The sequence below is a fragment of the Callithrix jacchus genome, chromosome 12, assembly GCF_049354715.1.
Source record: "Callithrix jacchus isolate 240 chromosome 12, calJac240_pri, whole genome shotgun sequence".
NCBI lineage: Eukaryota > Metazoa > Chordata > Mammalia > Primates > Cebidae > Callithrix > Callithrix jacchus.
In genome coordinates this window covers 69,491,904-69,512,552 of record NC_133513.1, presented here as the reverse complement: position 1 = coordinate 69,512,552, position 20,649 = coordinate 69,491,904, and the positions used below count along the sequence as shown (strand labels likewise).

At 40.4% G+C, this 20,649-nt stretch overlaps 1 protein-coding gene across 28 annotated transcripts in view; it reads right to left on the bottom strand.

Moving 5' to 3' along the window:
• Positions 1-20,649, bottom strand: part of RHOBTB1 (Rho related BTB domain containing 1) — a 134,334-nt gene that overhangs the window by 76,561 nt on the left and 37,124 nt on the right. For 5 of the 28 annotated variants that reach the window (XM_078345877.1, XM_054243012.2, XM_078345870.1 and 2 more), the window contains exon 1: positions 804-1,019. The exons of 12 other annotated variants lie outside the window; for them this stretch is intronic. The gene's annotated coding sequence lies outside the window, so the exon portion shown is untranslated. Of the gene's footprint in view, positions 1-799; positions 1,020-1,486; positions 6,942-8,989; positions 9,059-20,649 lie in introns of those variants that run through there. 11 more of the 28 variants (XM_078345862.1, XM_078345864.1, XM_078345863.1 and 8 more) reach the window with 4 other exon arrangements.

The following is a 20,649-nucleotide window of genomic DNA, read 5'->3' as shown; positions in this document are numbered from 1 at the left end:
CCCTGTGCTTGGCGCTCCCTTCTAACTTTCTGGCTTGTCCAAGTCTAAATATTGACATTGCTACTCGGTTGAGATGTTTGATAGTGCTGGGGATGGAAACGGTGCAGCTAACAGTAGGATCTAATGATATATTTTTACATAATTGTGCCTGCCTTCCGCTTCTTTCTTGGGGAAGGGGACTGAATTCTCTTGTCTGCACATCTCCCCTTGGTTGCTTTCCCGGAAAGCTGAGCACACACAGGCAAGGTGTTCTGCAAGCCCCTCATGGCAGCTCCTCCTGTTGTCACAGCAACTCACAACAGACTCCAAAGACACGGGGTTGCGGGGGAGGGGAAGGGAGCGCCAAACTGTGGTCTGGCCAGTCAACTCTCAAGAGGGTGCAAGCTCCAAAGGGGCTGGCGTATTCCCCTATTCGGGTCCTCCGGTCCCCGCCCGGCCCCCACACTGGCCTTCGAAGGGGAAGCGCCTTCTCATCGGCGCGGCACCACCCCCTCCCTGGCGCAGCCAGCCTGCTAAGGGTGCCTGTTGTACGTTTCCTCAGCTCCAAGTTAGGGGTGCGGCTGTGCGGGCACTCCTAGAAATCTCTTGTGCTCGCCTCTGATGGGAGGGTTCCCGGCCTCGCGGAGAGGCAAGGGCGGCCACCCTAAGGGCTTGGTCCCACAACTCTGTCTCGGGGCGCTGCTGGCCGCGTGGCACGGCCCGGGGCCCCCAGTTGCCACCCGCTGGGGCCGGGGCGGCGGGGGCTCCGCGGCGGCTGCTCGGAGAAGTTTCACAGCATAGAGCACTCACGACACAGAACCTACCCTGAAGCCGAGCGAGATGCGAGCTCTCTCCGCCTTCAAGGGCCGGGGGGAGCGGGAAGGGGGGCCCCGGCCACTCAGCAGCAGCCACGGCTGCGCGCGGTCGCGGGTGTGCGGGGCCCCTGCGCGGGGCGCGCCGCCCGCCGCCCAACTTTGCACAAAGGCAGCATGGCAGTGCCTCGCCCTGCCGCCTCGCCCGGCGCCGCGGCCGCTCTTCCCAGTCCGGGGCCAGAGGGGCTCGCCCCTTTCCACCCGCAGCCCTCCCCTTCGCCTGCCCCCACCCCGCTCCCAGGCGGGGCAGCCGGGCGGAACGGAGCACCCGGCACCTCGCTCAGCCGCCGTGGCGGCCGCCGCTCGCACTGTGACGTTAGCAGCCTTCGCGGCTATTTATATCCACACGATTGGATTTCATTCATGAAACCGGGGCCTGGTGTGTCTGTGCTCTGGGACACGGGTGGCAGAGCTGCCTCAGCTCTACGCAGACCCGACGGGCCCGGGCAAGGAGGCGGAACGCCCGGGACGAACCCTCACAGAGCAGGGGAGACCCCGGCCCTTTCCTCGCGCTGCCGGGAGGGGAGGGTCTGGGCCATCTGTGCCCCCGTACCCCATCCCCAACGTCCCACCCACTCCGGTGCATCTGCTGGCCCTTTGTCCCAGGCTCTGGAAAAGTAGGTTGGGCCACTAACCGGCTGGGCAGCATGGCTTTCTTCCCCCTAGGAGCTGACCGGCCGCGGACTCCGAGGGAGGATATTGGCTTTTGTTTCAAAACCGAGCCCAGCTGCTGACTAAGGGCTGCGTTAGCCCAGCCTCCTCCTCCCTGGGCGGCTGCACGTGCTGGCTGGCTCGCCCCCGCTGGGTTACCTTCCTCTGAGACTTGGCCTGAGGGGTCCCCGCAGGGGGCGTTAGGGACGTTCAGCTGACCCCGACCCGGGTACAGCGGTGATTTATTACCTCCTGCAAATGGCTGAGTGGGGACGTAAAATTGACTGTGTACTCCCTCGTTACAGAAACTCCTCTCTCTTCCGGGCTGACCCTGAGTTCTGAGGACAGAACCAGGGGTAGTTTTCATGCATTCGCATAAATGCTTATCGAGTGACTACAGGATGCCAGGTGCCTTGCCAAGCTCTAAGGAGGTGACAGTGAAAGCAACCAACAGGATCCCTGCCCTCAGGGAGCTTTCAGTTAGCCTGCTAAAATTAGTATGCCTTACAAAACTCATCACTCCCAGCTTGTAAGGAGACCACTGGGGAATAGAGAGACGACTGTGTTCAGCTACCCTGAGGTACATATTCATTTAATAAACTTTTAATGAGTAGGCTGTGTGTGGAGAGCCGGGGATGCAAAGATGGAAACAATGTCATTCTTGGCCTTACCAGTTCTCAGGTAATATGTTCCTGAGATACTGAAGGACTGGGAAAAAGAGAGTCCATCCTATTGTAAGGGCGATTTCTTGGCTTATCTCCCCCAAAACAGGATGTGTGAAAAAATTCTAAAAGCAAACACATTTCTTGGTCCCTCAGTTTCTTCTAGGAGACCATCTTTAGTTTCCTGATGAATTACCCTCCACCCAAGATTCCCAGATGAATTCCAGTCCAGTGGTATTTCTACTCTTTCTCACTTGCTCATTGCCTCTTGAAGACAAAGTCTTGCCTGGTGCTCCCTGAATCCCGCGGAGACCCCAGGACATAGGGGAATCTAATGTTTTTATGAGGAAAGGTATGACCAGCAACCTCCTTTGTTTAAGCCATTCGCATTGCAGTATCTTTGAAAATGGAGTTACCAAGGCCCTAGCCATGGATACCAGAAAGAGGGTAGTGAAAAGTCAAGTACAGGTGTCTACTCCAAGAACACATCCAAGAGGTGGGTGATCATTTACTTGCATAAAACTGACTTCCCTTAGTCTCTTGCAAAATGACTCCATTTTGAAAGGCTTAATCAAAATACATTCTTTTCAGGTACAAATTTCTTGGGAAACGTTAATGAACCCTGTTTACTCCTAGCAATCAGTCCTCTTCATTGCAAGCCATTTCTCTTCAAACTGCCCTGGCAGCTAAGAAATAGGGTAGAAACTCAAAAGAAATGGGAATCAACATGTATCTCAGCCCTCACATGTGGTGGGCACAGGGCTGGGTGGCTTAAAACACATTTTCTCACGTAATCCCCACAACAACTGATGAGGTAGATGCTGTTATTATCCTAATTATTTTACGGATGAGGTAACAGGTGTGGAGAAGTTACTTTTTCTGAGGTCTTGACAGTTGCATTTGCACCTGTGGTGGTCTGTGCCAAAGTCTTATTTTATCATTAACCTGCTTTTTAACAGCTTGCCTTTCCTCAGTTTCTTCCATTTTCTCAGTTCTAAATTAAAAAGAGTTCAGTGTCATGCTTCTGTTAAATAATAGGCAGGGGCCTATAACAGAAAGACACACAAAGACCCCAGCTGGCAGTGTACCCTTCAGCTCTTGACCTACACCCCTAGGGCACACTGAGGTTCACAGGCTTCCAAAAGATGCTTCTTCTAAAGGGGATAAAGAACAGTCAACCACCTTGGAATTACCTAGTTGAATGGGTAAATCTGAGGGAAACTGGAAGAACTTTCAAGAAAATGAGTTGGTATCAACAGTAATTCAGATATAGCAGAGGAAAATTCATTGTTCTGGAAAGTCCTTCCAAACAAGGACAGTGATCAGAGAAAGACGTTCCCACATGGTGATATGCAGCCCCAAACTTTACATATAAAACCTCAGACTGTGGAAAAGTTGGAGAAAGTGCCGTAAGTTGTACAGCCTGTATTTTGCTAATAGGAAATGAGAGAAAATGAATCACAGCAAATAACCTCTGTAATCACTGCTGTGAGTGTATATCCCTGCTCTCTTATTTCCATGAAATGATCCATTTTTGTATATTAAAATCATTGCTTGTTAATAAAATTAGTACCATTCCCTTTAAAGTCAACATAAAAATTGGTACCTAAGTGGAATTAAACCAACATTGTATCCTTAAACATTTTCATGTTTCTATTGCACAAAGGTGATCTTAAAACTTTTGACTAGCTTTTCTGGCAAATATTTTATCCAAGTCATAGGATTAAAAAAATCCCACAGTTTAGACACAGAATTGTTCCATTATCACAAAAGAATCCTCTCATACCTCTTTATATTGCACCCCCAGCCCTCAACCATTAATCTGTTCTCCATCTCTAGAGTTTTTTCATTGGAGACTGTTACATTAACGGGAATGTAAGTATGTAATGTTTTGAGGTTGACTTTTTTTTAACTAAGCATAATGCTCCTGAGTTTCATCCAGGATATTAAACATATCAATAGTTCATTCCTTATCATTGCTGAGTAAATTTTTATTGCATAGATGTACCAGAGTTTGTCCATTCACCCGCTGCAGTATATTTGAGTAGTTTCCATTATTTTGCTATTAATATTATGAAAAACACGTCTGTAACATTAGTGTATAGGTTTTGTGTGAGCGTAAGTTTTTATTTCTGTGCGATGACTACTGAAGAATGCAATTGCTGGGTCACATGCTAAATAAAAAACTGCTAAACCATTTTCCAGAGTGGCTGCACCATTCACATTCCCACCAGTAATGTACGAGAGATCTACACATCCTCACCAGCATTTGGTATTATTATTATTTTTTACAAAGTTTCACTTATCATAACAGTTGTGTAGAGACAACTCATTGTAGTTTTAATTCACATTCCCCTAATGAATAATAATGTTGAATATATTTTTACTGGCTTTTTTGCCATTCTTATCTCCTCTTTGCTGAAATATCTGCTCAAGTCTTTGCCTATTTTATAATTGGATTATCTGTCTTTTTGCTGTTGAGTTTTTAAGAGTTTTCAAAAATACATTCTGGGGTGGTAGAATTTTCAAATTGCAAATTAAGTAATACTACCCCAAGGGAACTCTATTTTCAATTCAAATGCTATTGTTCCACATTTATATTGCCGTCAATTTTATCAAGAACATTCTTAGGTAAGAGAAGTACTTATATAAAACTCCTATAGAGAGGGTCTTTTCAGGTTTATTCTATAAGACTGCATTTTAGTGGTCAGTAAGAAACAGGCAGACCTTAGCCACGTGTAGCCAAGACTGAGCCTTGTGCACAGGTGCAGATGCCTCCTGGGGCCAACCCAGCAGGACACAGCAGTGGCTTTGTCCAACCAGGCCTCACCTAAGAAGAGAGCTGCAGGCTGTCCATCTCTCTGCTCTGGATGCATCATGTGATGCTATCATTGGCCAGTTAGAAAAAATTATCCTGGATGATGAGTTCCAGGTGTTACAGAGAAATTTCAGGGACTAGTACTAATAGGGTTTTGAAGCATGGTAGAGAATAAGCTGATGTATGGCCCTATTTTAGAGAGTAAGTGTTTGGTAGAAAGGTATATTGAGAAACAGTTGTTAAAGTGGATTCTTGCAGGTAAGCCAGTGGCTTTAATAACACCCAACAACTTCTGGGCACCCTAAAGAGGAAGAGGCTGGTAACATATTTATGCGGTTCATGGTTATGGATTTTCTGACTTTTAAGGAAATATGGACTATAGAGGAGAATAAGAAGGCTGAGCACTGGCCTCAAGCAGTGGATTTAGTGGCAGCTTTCTTGTACAAATCATTTTACATGTTAGCTTCTAGCAATGGGGCCAGTCTGGACAGCATGGGCCTAATGGGCTGTTGGGCTCCAGCTAGTGATGACAAACAGGAAAGACGGACTGTTCTGAGGCTCTTCATTAATGCTAAGTATTGATGGGTCATAAAGAAAATGACTTGACCTCCTGGGACCTCCGTTTCGCCTGAAATACCTTATTGTGTTCCGTCACTCTAGTATTCCTGCTAAAATAGATGCTTCTGAGTCAGACTTAGTCTCAGACAAGATGATGTCCAGCCTTCCATCTAGAGTACCTTCCCCAGCTTTCATGTCATGGATATGTCAACATCATGGCATAACCTACCATCACTAACCTGTCTGTCCCACATACCACAGGCTATTTTTCTTTTTTCTTTTTGAGACGGAGTTTTGCTCTTGTTGCTCAGGCTGGAGTGCAATGGCGCAATCTCGGCTCATTGCAACCTGCGCCTCCCAGGTTCATGCAATTCTCCTGCCTCAGCCTCCCGAGTAGCTGGGATTACAGGCATGCGCCACCACACCAGGCTAATTTTGTATTTTTAGTAGAGACAGGGTTTCTCCATGTTGGTCAGGCTGGTCTTGAACTCCCTACCTCAGGTGATCCGCCTGCCTCAGCCTCCCAAAGTGCTGGGATTACAGGCGTGAGCCAACAGGCCTGGCCCACAGGCTGTCTTTGAATGAATCTGTGTGTTCACAGCTTTTGCACTTGGGTTAAAAAGTGAAAAACCCTTCTGCCTGAATGGCCCAGCTCTGCAGGATTTTGATGAGAATTGCCTCAGAAAATTAGCTCAGTTATTATTCAGACCAACTCTTCAGATCTCTAAAGCTCCTATTTTCTTCCCACCATTATGAGGGAAATCAGAGCCAGTTTTGGTTGTGGGAATCAACTAAAAAGTGATGTCTTTTCCCTAAAATCTACAGGTGGAAATTAACTCTTAGCTTTGTAGTCCAGTTATGACTGTTGGTATTGATGTGAAGCTTCTTTTTTTTTAAAGTATAATTTTGGAAACAAATTTATAGATAAATACTCAGGCTAACATACTGGATTTTATTCTTGGCGTTTCCTATTTAAAGACAGAAGCATTAGATACTGTGCACTTTTCATTGTTAGTTCTATGAAGGCAAAGTGTCTTTTCCATTGCAGTTTCCCTTTTACTGGGCACCAAAGAAATTTATGGCTATGTGCTAAAAATGGACCAAAAGGTATCCTTTCCTTATAGCATGTTAAATTATTTGTGTAGGTTTGCCTCAAGTCCTTGCTATGTGGATCCATTCATTTGGTTTCCTGTTAGGGTAGTGCGAGTTTGGTAAAAATGTGATTTTGCAAATTCTGCAACTCTGATTGCATTCTTTCTGTCCAAATTTCTCCTACCAAGATGGTGTTTCACTGGTCTAGCTCCACATGCACAAGAGCAGGTAGCAAACAGTTTTTATGGTCATCTGTCTGGCTTTGTTTAGGCATGGCATAGCAAATTGGAAAACATGTATGTCACAACTCTAGAAAAGAGAAACAAAACAGTTTAATGTACAATGAGTATCTTTGACTTTTTTAAAAGCAAAAATATGATTTTGCACTGGAAAAAGACTGCATTTGAAAGAAAAATTTATTTCATGAATTACATTCTTAATATTATAAATGGTGTTAATGCTAGATTTCAACATTACCTAATTAAAAATAAATTACGTTTACATGTCATAGTATGTTTAAGGCTATTTTGCCTGATAACCTGTATCATATAATTGTTTCTCTCTATGAAACAAGTTTAAAAAACCAAAAATGAAGCTCAGATTAAAGGGATCAGAGGGTAGCAGAAAGAGAAAGAAAATGGAGTTGTATCTTGGCCATCTCACTAACTAGGATGTAATTCTGTGCTACTTCCTTAACCTGCTGCACTGCAATGTTCTGTATATCAAATGAGGACAAGAATAATAACTTTCCAAAAAGTTGTTAAGAGGGCTAAATGAAATAATGCTTATGGAAAACGTTTTTAAGATGTAAAGCTCTATACCTACTCATAAGTAGGACACTTATTTAAGTGTCCTGATACTCATTATGAGGACACTTAAAAAGTGCTGTGCAGCATAGGGTATCATTTGATTTGGGAGTGCCGAAGATTAATAATACAGGAACTGTACCATTCCCCTAACTCCTTCCTCTCCAAATGTTGGCTGTAAGTTTAATATATAACAGCTTCCACCAAATGCTATGAGGTAGAAAGTTTAGTGTTTGAGGTTTGAATGTTTTGCACTGCTGTTGAGTTGTAACTGCTGTGTTTTCTCCTGTCTGTAGAAGTTAAACTACATGAAGAAACTAGGAAAATAAGTGGACTACAAATACATACCCACACACCCTATTTCAGAAAAATAATTTCCCTCATGTTCATATCACATGTTCCTGCTTACCAGGCATCTGTCACATACATGTCATTTAATCTTTATGACAACCTTAAGAATGATTCCAAATGTGGGAGATGGGGAAAAGACATTTCCCAGAGGGTGACTTGCTCTCTGTTAGCAGAGAGGGAACCAGAATTCTGACTAATACAAAATTCTAACCCTGATATTCCGACTCCGTGGAAGTCAATCTTTTGAAGTAATTTAGCGTCTAGTACACTAACTTGTATGTAGATACCACTTCAAAAGGAATACAAGTGTTTTAGAAACACCAGTGTCTTGGAAGGCGACCTACCAGTCAGTCCCTGGAAAGAAGCCAAATTGTGAGGCTTTCCTTACTTGGCACCACTATTCCTTTCATAATGGTTCCTAATCTAAAAGCAAAGATGATCTCACTTCTTGCCCTGGACTCAGTAATATCATTCTCTTTGCACACAATTTCAGAGCCTCCTTAGCTCTGTAAATATTTATTCTTACTTTAATATTTTACATCGCCTAAATTTATCACTTGGTAAACTCCCCTTTATGGTCAAGTAGTTAACTGTATCACATGTGGGTGGGATAAGCCGTTAAACACTTCAGGTTCAACACTGAAGGTGCACAACCGCTTAGCTTGTAAACATAAGCCGATGACTCCAGGGATCAAGAACTAAGACTCACATCCTGTCACGGCATCAATCTTAGAGGAACCCAAAGATTTGGTGAGAGGCACGGAAGCTTTATTGCTTTTCCATCCCATGGTGCTTTGAATGGCACTTTGGGCAGGAAAGTCCATAGCAAATGGTTGTTAATAATGGTAAATGATAACACTTATACAAGACACCTTACTTGTAATTTCTTCTAATTGTTCATATGTAAAGCCCATTTATATGATTTATGACAAAGCTGAAATTTTAAAGGAAAACTGTCTTTTAAGGTTTTACTTGCTCTTTGTGATCACTGTCAACATTGATCCCTCATGAAAAGGCACTTTGAGATTATAAAATATGTTTCACAAAGATTACAGTGTTATAAACAGGAATGGGACTAATATGATTGCAATAATAAACACCAAGATTACCACCTGTCTTTTTAATCTGTACTCATACTAATTAGCATTTAGTAAGTACCCACTATGTGTTGGGCAGGGAGCCAAATGCTTTTATACTCACTCTTATTAACTCCTCACAATGACTTAACGAAGAAGGCACCACTTTATCCCCATTTTATGGATGAGGAAACTGAGGATGAAAAAGAGCAAGTCACTTGCCACAAGTCAAATACTTAGAGAGTATTATATATCTTAAAGTAGTTACTATTGACAGAGAAAGATTCTACTTTCATATAATAAGCATTTCATATTTACCCTTCCTTGTTCTTTCAAAGTATTGCTCATTACAATGCAAGACAACACCCTGTGTACTTGAAAGACTAATGGACCACAGCTCATCTTAAATTCTGTTATCAAAATCGGGTAAACTACCTTAGTATTTTATACATCAAAAATTTCATGTGGATTAAAGATTGAGTAGAGCTGAAGAGAACTAATCTCTATGAGGTGACAACTTCAGGATTCTCGGGGTCCTTGACAAGCAGCCAACACCTGCGGATCGGGTGTCTATGAGCTTATGCCCTCAAAACTACCCTTCCAAAAATAAAAACAATTTGTGGGAAAATACACAATGTCATCTTTAGTTCATTCCTTGCTATTTCCTTAACAAATTAAACTATTGCTCCACTTTCTGATGAAACAAGCAGATACTACAGCGATTATACCTTGTGCCAGCAAGGTCAGGTTGATGAGATAAAATGGGAAAGTGATGCGGAAAAACATATAGCCCATTTCAACAGACGGAAACATACAGCCCATTTCAACATTATAAAATCTGATTTAAGTATATGGGCAACATGGGTAAGGTTAGCCTCCTAGTGAGTGTATTGTTTGTGCTCAACCATTCAAATAGAGAATAAATATTTCTTGATGTTTAAATATCCATATGTATCCAGGGGGGAATAAGCTATACACACAAGACCCCAGTAGTTCCCAAGTTAGGCTTCTTTCTTCTTAATTCTTGGCCAATCCTATATCCTTGCTGAAGTCCCTAGTTCTCTCAGGCTTTTCTCTAAGTTACATGGCACCTGAAGAAAAAGTTGCGTTTGTGTGGGATGTATACCAAATGAGACACTCATAGAGAACAAAAATAGTATCTAAGCTACTTTAAACAGTTTTCCATACCTCAATCCAAACAATTCCTTTTTTTAATAACAGAGGTGATATGCCATGTACTGTGAAAATAAGGAGTTCTGATTTCTACGGAAAGAAATTGATCATACCTGTTGCTCTTATAAGCATTATTTATACTGTAATTACAGTATACAGTATACTGTTATTACAATAATAATAGTATATTATTTATAGTGTAATATTTCTTGGTTTGATGTTTCTTCTCAATAAAATAGTTGAGGTGGCTAATGATGAGAAAAGGCATATACATCCTGAACAATAGTTTATAAATAGAAACACAATGACAAATGAAAAACCCTTTGAAATTCACTTGAAGTTTATACCTTTTCATACTACACATTAATGAGACTGAGTTATTGGGAGATAGTAAAATGCCCTGTTAAAAGAAACATTAAGTTATATCCAGTATAATTTTAAGCTTTAAATTTAAATTGTATTCCATGTTATTGTGGTTTAATCAATTAAAGCAGCAATCTTGGCTAATTGTAACCATTATGTTTTCTTTTTTTTGAGACAGAGTCTCTGCCTGTCGTCCAGGATGGAGTACAGTGGCATGATCTTGGCTCACTGCAACTTCCACCTTCCAGGTTACAGCAATTCTCCTGTCTCAGCCTCCCGAGTAGCTGGGACTACAGGCGCCCACCACCATGCCCAGCTAATTTTTGTATTTTTGGTAGATATGGGTTTTCACCATGTTGGTCAGGCTAGTCTCGAATTCCTGACATCAGGTGATCCACCCACCTTGGCCTCCCAAAGTGCTGGGATTACAAGCATGAGCCACCGCACCTGGCCACCATTACCTTTTTTAAAGTGTGTGTTTGTGTGTGTGTGTGCCTGTGTAGTTTCATTTATTTATTTGTTTATTTGACTCTACAAATATAGTGAACACTAGCCTGGTGAAAATCCAGATCATTGGCTTCAAAGTAGAAAAGGCCTCAAGCCTGGCAGTTATCAGCTCCTTGTGGGAGAATTTCCTTGGGCAAATCAAGTCACATCACTGAGTCCAGTTTCCTCATCTGTAATATGAAAGTGCTCTGAGTGGAGTAAAAGAGTTTGTGGCAGACTGGAGTACCAGGGTTATTACACTAATCATGTTGACATTATTATAAAAATACACAAGATATAACAGTCTCAAAAAAGGCTTTACACTTTTATTTTGGAAATATTTAAAAACATATTCAATGAGCACTGAATGAATTCTTTCCATGTTCTTCTTATTAAATTAAAGTGACAGTTTTATTACTTACTCACTGATGGCTCTCATTTGGCTTGGGTTTAGGGTTGCCAGATAAAATAGAGGACACTCAATTACATTCAAGTGTCCCATGCAATATTTGGTACATACTTGTACCAAGAGATTATTCCGTTTGTTTAAAATTTAAGTATCAGTGGTGTTGTGTATTTTTATTTGTTAAATCTGGCAACCTACTTAAAAAAGGGAGGAGAAAGAAGAGAAAAATTGGATGGGAGGAAGGTTACAAAATTATTTTTGGAATTATGCAAATAGTGAATTTAATCAATAAAAGGGGATTAAGTTGGTCAAGTAGCAGTTTCCAAAGTATGTTCTATTACACCAGACCTGAGTGAAACAGAAAAGGGGGAATAGTCTTTTATTTTTTAACATAGATGGTCAAGTTTGGGAAATAGTTCATATTTTTTTGTCTGCTTAAAGAAAATTATAATTTTTAAATAAGACTTCTCAGGGCATTTATATCCGAAACTAAACTCATGCCTGTAATCTCAGCACTTTGGGAGGCCGAGGTGGGCAGATCATGAGGTCAAGTGATTGAGACAATCATGACCAACATGATGAAACCCTGCCTCTACTAAAAATACAAAAAATTAGCTGGGCATGGTGGCACCTGCCTGTAGTCCCAGCTACTCAGGAGGCTGAGGCAGAAGGGTTGCTTGAACCCGGGAGGCACAGGATGCAATGAGCTGAGATCGCACCACTGAACTCCAGCCTGGTGACAGAGCGAGACTCTGTCTCAAAGAAAAAAAAATTATGCATTTGTAAGAGGGAAATAGTCCACCTTTAGCTGCCGATACTTATTTGACAAGGGAAACCTTTTTAAAATATCGCAAATCAATTTATGTGTTAAGTGAACATGCTTTGTGAACATGAGAGTAAGTAACAAAAACGCTCTGTACAGACATGGATCAATCACACCCAGCAACACAAGAATGCTTCTTTCTGATTGAGCAGGGTAATTATTCAAGGAGTATCTGTCCTGAGCTATCCCAAACCACAGAGAGTTGCTAGCTATCATTACATAGCACAAATACTTCTATTTAAATTGCCAGTCTACTGTGTACCGGCAATGCTGATTATAAAACAGAGTAATTAGTGTAGCAGAGAGGCAGCTGACTCAGTGTAAGCAAGCATTCCTTGGTCTAAATTTGTGGTCTACAATGTGTCAGTTACAGAGATTCAGAAGGGTCCAGAGTTTGAATGCAAGCGAAACAGGAACCCATATGTGCATCAAACTTGTTTACAGCTTGAAAAAAGAACATGCTACTGTCTTGAAAACTAAGGATGTGCTGTCATAATTGATGAAGTATTTTTCATCTAAACACTTTGTTACATTTATAACAACCTCTAGTCATTAAATTTCTGGCTCAACACATTGAACTACTATCATGTGGTATTCTGCAAAATTATTATAGTGGGCCTGTTTTGTTAATAGTCTGGTAATAGGGTCATGCAGGCCTTAACAGGGATAGATTCTGAGATACATGTCCTTAGGCGATTTCATCGTTGTGCAAGCATCATACAGTGTGTTTACACAAACCTAGATGGCATAGCTGACTACACACCTGGGCTGTATGGCATAGCCCATTGCTTCTAGGCTACAGACCTGTACAGCATGTTACTGGATTGAATCCTGTAGGCAACCGTAACACAATAATCAGTATTTGTGTATCTAAACATAGAAAAGGTACAGTAAAAATATGAACGAAAGATTAAAAAAATGGCACGCCCGTATAGTACACTTACCAGGAATGGAACTTGCAAGACTGGAAGCTGTTCTGTGTGACTCAGTGAGTAAATAGTGGGTGAATGTGAAGGCCTGGGACATTGCTATACATTCCTGCAAATTTTATAAGTACTGTACTCAGGCTACACTATAAGACAATATTTTTCTTTCCTCATTAATAAATTAATTTTAGGTTACTATAACTTTTTTATCTTGTAAACTTAATTTTTTAAAGACCTTTTGGCTATTTTATAATAACATTTGGCTCAAACTACAAACACACTATGTAGCTGTACAAAAATATTTTCTTTATATCCTTATGGTATAAGCTTTTTTATTTTTGAAGTGTTTTATTTTCATTGTTTTACCTTTTAAACTTTTTTCGTTAAAATCTAGGACATAAACACACCCATTAGCCTAGGCTTACACAGGGTCAGGATCATCAGTATCACCGTCTTTCACCTCCACACTTTGTCCCACTGGAAAATGTGATTATAAGGCAACAGAGTAATTAGGGTAGCAGAGAGGAAGCTGACTCAGTATTAGAGAGCATTCCTTAGTCTAAATTTGTGGTCTACAACATGTCAGTTACAGATACTCAGAAGGGTTCAGAGTTTGAATGCAAGGGAAACAGGAACCCATATGGGCATCAAACTTGTTTAAAGCTTGAGAAAAGAACATATCACTATCTTGAAAATAAGGATGAGCTACCATGATGGATGAAGTATTTTTCATTTAAACATTTTGTTATATTTATAACAATTTTGTCTTCTGGGGCAATAGCATGCATGGAGCTGTCCTCTCCTATGATAAAATGCCTTCTTCTAAAATACTTCCTCGAAGAAGTATGAGCCTAAGGCTGTTTGACAGTTAACTTAAAAGATATATAAACAGGAGTACATTCTAAAATGATGACAAAAAGTATAGTACAAACATAAACCAGTAATATAGTCACTTGTCATCATTATCAAATACTATGTGCTGTAAATAATTGTATTAATATGTTCTATACTTTTATATGACTGGCAGCATAGTAGGTTTGTTTACAGCATCATCATCATCATAGAATGTGAGTCACGTGTTCAGGTGGCTATAATGTCACTAGGTAATAAGAATTTTTCAGCTCTGTTATAGCGTTATGGGACTACCGCTATACGTGCTGTTCATAGTTGATTGAAATGTCATTAATGGTGCAGGACTGTAGTTTTCTGAGGAACTTAAACGGTTCCCAAACAATTTGGTGCAGGCACCAATGCCTTAGGGTCAACACAAATTCCCTCTTCTCCCAGCCTCAAACCCCACCAAACTGAATCAAATGCTAAAATGATATTGAAAGTGCTAAAAGGCAGATCCAAGTGAGTAAGTAGAGATCAAAGAAAAAAAAACACAGAAGGTTTTTGGATAATCTGGAAATTTAACAACCTGCTTCTGAATAACTGAAAGAGTATTCATGATCACTTGCCCAATGGTAATGGTATTTACTGAATGCTCACTCCACAGCCGACACACTGTTCAGTGCTTTTCCTGCTGTATCGCTTTTACCATTCCCACCATACAGACAGGAAAGCTGAGGTTAAGTCCCTTGTGCAATACTACATCCCTAGAAAGGGGAGTTCCAGGATTAAAACTGGAAGTCTAAATGAATTCAAATTCACAACCACAATACAGTATTACTGAAGAGTGGACTGACTTACTGTGAACAGACCCACTTGGGAGTGTCTGTCAGAACAGATGCAGAACCCACAGTTAAGCTCATTAAAAAGTCAGTAATTGGGTCCTTGGGACAGTGGTGAAAAGACCCAGTACACAAAACAGCTAATGCCAAACTAAAGGAGGCAGAAAAGTCAAGCACTTCTAATGCCAAGAAATCATAAGGAACTTGAGTTGAACCCATTTTTATATGCATAAGGTTGGAGCCTGAAAAAATTTAGTTTTGAGCATAGCATGTTATAAAGAACACTGATGGGATTCTAAATTTTCTGAAAATATGGCCAGTATAAAAATATTAAACTTTCATTTCTTTAGAAACCCAAACTTCTGAGCCGGCCGTCTTGCAAAAGGAACTCAACCGATTTTATTGTTTAAGAAGTTTGGGACTTGAGTACTGCGCAGGTCAGAGAAGTTAAAATTCTTCTTTTTTATTTGAAGAGTAAGACTAAATGGATCTATAAGGCAAAACTTGGAATTAAAACGCCATATCGATATAGATTTCCAAAACTTTTTTTTTCAAGAAAATCTCAAAATATCAACCATCAGCCACATTTTCAACACAGAGGACAGAGTAGACATTTTTCGGTGTTTTGTTGTTTTATTTGTTTGTTTGAAAAGGGGTCTCACTCCGTCACCCAGGCTGGAGTGCAGAGGCACGATCACGTTTCACTGGCTTTACTGCCTGGGACGAGTTGATCCTCCCACCTCAGTCTCCCAAGTAGCTGGGACTACAGGTGTGTACCACCATGCCCAGTCAATTTTTGTATTTTTAGTAGCGATGGGGTTTCACCACGTTGCCCAGGCTGGTCTCCAACTTTTGGGCTCAAGTGACCCCCCTGCCTAGGCCTCCCAAAGTGCTGGGATTACAGGCGTGAGGCACTGTGCCTGGACCAGAGTAGGAGATTTAAATAAAAATGACTTCATTTTTGTAATCAATATAGTGGTGTCTTCATTGTGATAAACTGTTATTATGTTGGTGGTCTTCAATAAGTCCTGCCTTCCAGTATATACAAAGGATAGTACATCAGGACCAAGTGGTCAGGAATGCAAAGTTGGCTCAACATTCAAAAATCAGCCGTAAGTCACCACATAAAAGAAAACCATATGTTCATCTCAACAGATACAAATAAACAATTGGTAAAATGTAACACCCATCTGTGATTAAAAAATACAAGATATGCTCTTATTATCTGAGTGTTTAAAGCAACGGAAAGGCATGGCCTTTGCTGTTTAGACTGAAATGCTCTTTATGAAACAGTCGTAGTTGTTGATCTAGGAAAAGGGACCTATAGTATGGCACTCTCTGGGAAAAGTTTCCAGGGATGTGGGAGAAAGCAAAATCCAGATATCAAGCTCCACATTTGAGGAACAATGCCAAATGCTGATTGCCAAGTGAGCAATAGATTTACTACAGATCACTTAAAAAGCTACGCAGACAAGAAAGGACTCATACACACAGTCCATTAAAAATGTGATTGCTCTACACATCACAGGCAGCAGTGCTAATGGATATTGCTCACATATCTCCCAGCCTGCCTGCTATAGGCTGAAACAAAAATGAAGCAAACAAACAAAAAGCTGAACATCTCAGTCCTATAGTGATGGCTCTGGCAATAACAATTACAGGCACGAGTCAGAAAACCTGAGTGCTAGTTTTGTCTCTGCCACTTTCCAGCTATGTTCACTTCAGAAAGACATTTTATCTCTCTAGGCCGGTTTCTGCATCTAAAAAATAACTAGCTGGGACTTGGAATGAATCAGAACTCAGAGTAAATCCTGGCTCTATTCTTTACCATTTAAGTGATCTGTGCCTCAGTTTCCACCTCTGTATAATGGGAAAGAAACCTTGAAGTGTTTCTTTGAAGATTAAATAAGATTATGTAAATGAAACACTTAACATATTCACTGCACATATTATACACACAATAAAGGCAAATGTATTAATGTTAAGAATGAGCTCTTAAGCTCTAGAATGCCATAATAATAAACAGTAGGCTGGAAATACTAATTTGTTCTGACATGGAGATTGGTAGGTGTTGTGGAAAGCTTTGAAATTCTGTGTATCCTGCCTATCATCACAGGTGGTACTGTAAAAAACTTTATAATTTTAGCAGAGAGGAAAACAGAAGGGTAGACTTCTTGTATGATTTCATCTTGGTAATGTACCAATGATTTCATTACCATGTGCAAAAAGAAATGATGACATTTCTTATACTCTGATAAGTACTAAGTGAAAAATCTAATTAAATGATGCTTTCATGGAATTTCCATAGAATGTAATTAATGTGACAACCAGAACCCCCGTTGATTATGCTGATGAATTTAATCAAATAGTATGTTTACGTAAGTAATACAACAGTCTGACGTCTAGTCAGACATGGTTCTTGCCAGTTTTAAATGAACTACTCACATGAACAAAATACCCCCTTAGAGAACTAGAAATTTAATAATCTGTGTTTGTAACATAACATATTGTACCAAATAAATGACTGTTTTACCTGAAAGTCATATTCATAGTATCCGTCTGAGAGTTTGAACTATTTGGTGGGATGGAATAAGTTATATTCCTCTTGGATCATGTCCCTACCATACATGCGATGCTTTCTTATTTATGGGCGATCATAATCCAAGTCATAAAGAACTTGGAATGATTACAATTAGATTGCATTTCCTGTAACCTCTTTGGCTGCCCTGGCAGCTACCCCCACTGGCTTGCACCCTTTGATGTCAATGGGTGCTGCCTCTTAGAAGCTACGCCATCGCTTACCACTGCTAATGTCCATGAGCTTGTTATTACCGCTTCAGGAAGATGTTTTGTCACCATCATGTACACAGGGCTGACAGTAGGATTGTGGTCATTGTCAAACTCTTCCCTTCTAAAGCTCTTTATTTTTTCATGGACTTGGGGTTGGTGGGGGTAGAGGTGGTAAGTATGGGGATTCACTAATTCTATCTGCCATGAACTCAGAGAGTCAACTGTGCTTTACCCAGGCCCTCTTTTTCTTCTAGCTCTTTAACCAACTGAAGGAAAGGGGCGGGGCTGTCATTCTCAAAGGACCCTGAAGCTTCCCAGGTGACTTCAGCTGGTCTTCTGTTGATGTTCAAGAGGAACTGTGGCATGCCATGCAAATTACACTCAAAACAGAGCCCACATCAATGTCCTTGTGAATACACAGGAAGCCTCGTATTCAATAAAAACATGCTATGAGACACAGTATGCTCAGAGCTGGGCACACTTGAATTAGAACACTGGCTTACTGCTTACTAGCAGTACAATTCTGGATGTGTTATGTGACTTTGCGTAGGTTCCGCTTTCTCCTCTCCAAAAGTGGGGCAAATCATACTGATGCATTAAGTACATTGCCTTTTACACAATAATAGCACCATTGTGAATATTTTACCTCAACATATAAGTAGGCCGCCTTGTACAATAAAATGAATGCAATAATGTAGTAAATACAGCCTCATAAGACTGTCACATGGATCTAGATTCCGAGTGAAAGCTTGTCTGAGAACCAGCTTAAAAATTTTCAAACTATGTGACCTTGGGAAACTCCCCAACCTCTCAAATCCTTAGAGATGTGTGAAATAGACTTCACCATATCCACCTAGGATCACCGTGAAATTCAAATGCATTGCTTTATATATAAAAGTGCTTTTACTAGCTATGCCTTTTAAGGAAGATAAGTTATTTTTCTATGACTATGTTATTGTAATGCTATTAATGTCTTGGTCATTTATAACTCTTTATTTTTTTGAGACAGAGTTTCCCTCTGTCACTCAGGCTGGAGTGCAATGGGGTGATCTTGGCTTATGGCAACCTCTGCCTCCTGGGTTCAAGCGATTCCCCTGCTTCTGCCTCTTGAGTAGCTGGGATTACAGGCATGCACCACCACGCCTGGATACTTTTTTTATTTTTAGTAAAGATGGGGTTTCGTCATGTTGGCCAGGCTGGTCTTGAACTCCTGAGCTTCATTGAGCTGCTTGCCTCAGCGTCCCAAAGTGCTGGAATTATAGGCATAAGCCACTGTGCCTGGCTCATTTATAATGTTTTTAAAGGAACTGGCCATGTTTTTATACCTGAGTTCCAATGATAGGACCATCGTTAAGTGGAAATTTTTATAATGAGCCACAAATTAGAAAATGTTTACACATTATGAAAGTTTACATGCAGTTAGCAGTCTGTAATTCTCTGTTGGAACTAAAATTTTAAAAGTCTAGTTGTCTGTGACCTCCAATATAACGCTTCTCAACAGAAAAAGAGACACTTTCGTACAATAAATAATATATCAAAATATGCCAATGACATGTTTTCCTCTTAACTACAAATGCACAGACGTGATGGGAAAGAAGAACGATCATTTAACAGAAACCATTTACAGGTTTGTCTCAAATTGTAAATGCAAAATAATGTCAAGAGTATTTATAAAGTCCAAATTGGATCTTATGTATAAAGCATGCTCTTTATACAAAACAATATTTTTTTGCTTTTTAGGGAAATTTCCACACCTCAGGAAGAAGCAAATCATATAGTATTTTTTCTGTATAAAATAATTTTCTAGGTCTTTATCATAATTCTGTTTTCCCCTAAAGAAGCTTTCCATGTAAGACGTATTTAAAGCTTCTTTCCTTTGGCAAAGTTTTGAAGCAATTTACCACAACCTTGGAAAAAACAGCTGGCCCAGTCAAATTTGGGGAAGTAAAAATAGTTTTTTGAAATGTTGTGATTTCTGTTCCCATTGCAACAATTTTGTCTTCTTTCTGAGTCAGTTCTGGTTTCTCAAGCATAACCTGTACACTGACAATACCGTGATTCTGCTACTTAAACTCTTCAAAGCGGTGCCACTTAAAATATCTACCAGTTTCAATATATGTCATTCCTAATCTAGAGTTAGAATATTGTAAATAATCACCAGCCATGTTGTTAGGACTGAAAATCTGTTTCCTAACATCTAAATAGTCTTGATTGTAATACAGACCACGGCTACAGATGGCAGAATTCTCCCAAGAAGTATTGCAAATATGTACAGTTTGCAACCAAAGCAATCTGCATAAATAAGTGATCACGTAAACAAATCAAACCATTTGGTTTGACCAAAAATTATGGCAGGAATGTTCTCAAAGCCACTCATTGCTGAATGAAGAGTCAGTTTTCATTGCCCTCTGCTCCAAAGAGAAACCCGAATGGCTCAGCAAATATCGACTGAATTATAATTTTGACATCATTAATCGTTTTCTTTGCATGCTTGAGGTTTGTGTCTTGCTCCCAATTTCAGATGATGAAAGTGAATTTAATCAGCAAATATCCTGACTGGAATAAAAGAGATCCTGAAAGATAAATTCGCAGATATTATAAGAGGCTTTTAGGACAGCCTTGGAAAAAGGCTTCTTTGAAGTTGTGCCCTTTGCATAAAAATGTCTCTCAGAAGAATAAAATATCTAGACAGCCATTAACAGCAACAGATGCAGGCTCTTCCTTGGTCTATCTGGGAAGCTTCCTTTAAAACCTAAAGTCATGTGTTACACTGGAACAGGAAAAAGATTTGAGATCTGTGGTCCTCCAAAAGACATTCAAAACATTTGTAAAGGGAGCAATGGTTTTTGTGTCATGTTGCTACCAAAATTCACAAGTTGGATACCTTCCTGTGTCATCCTTCCTTATACCAGATCAAGGAATTTAGTATCACCTTCCAAATCATAAGTTACCCGAAGTATTTCTTTGTTCTACACATCACCGACAATAGAATCTACTAATGGGTCTTAGATCAATAGGTAACTTGAGTGAATAAATGAATATTAGTAGGCATTCAGTAATACTTAGGCGTTGTTTCAAGATGAATTTCCAACTGAAGGGAAAAAAACCTTGATTTGGTTGCCTTGACACATCTTGACGCCTTTC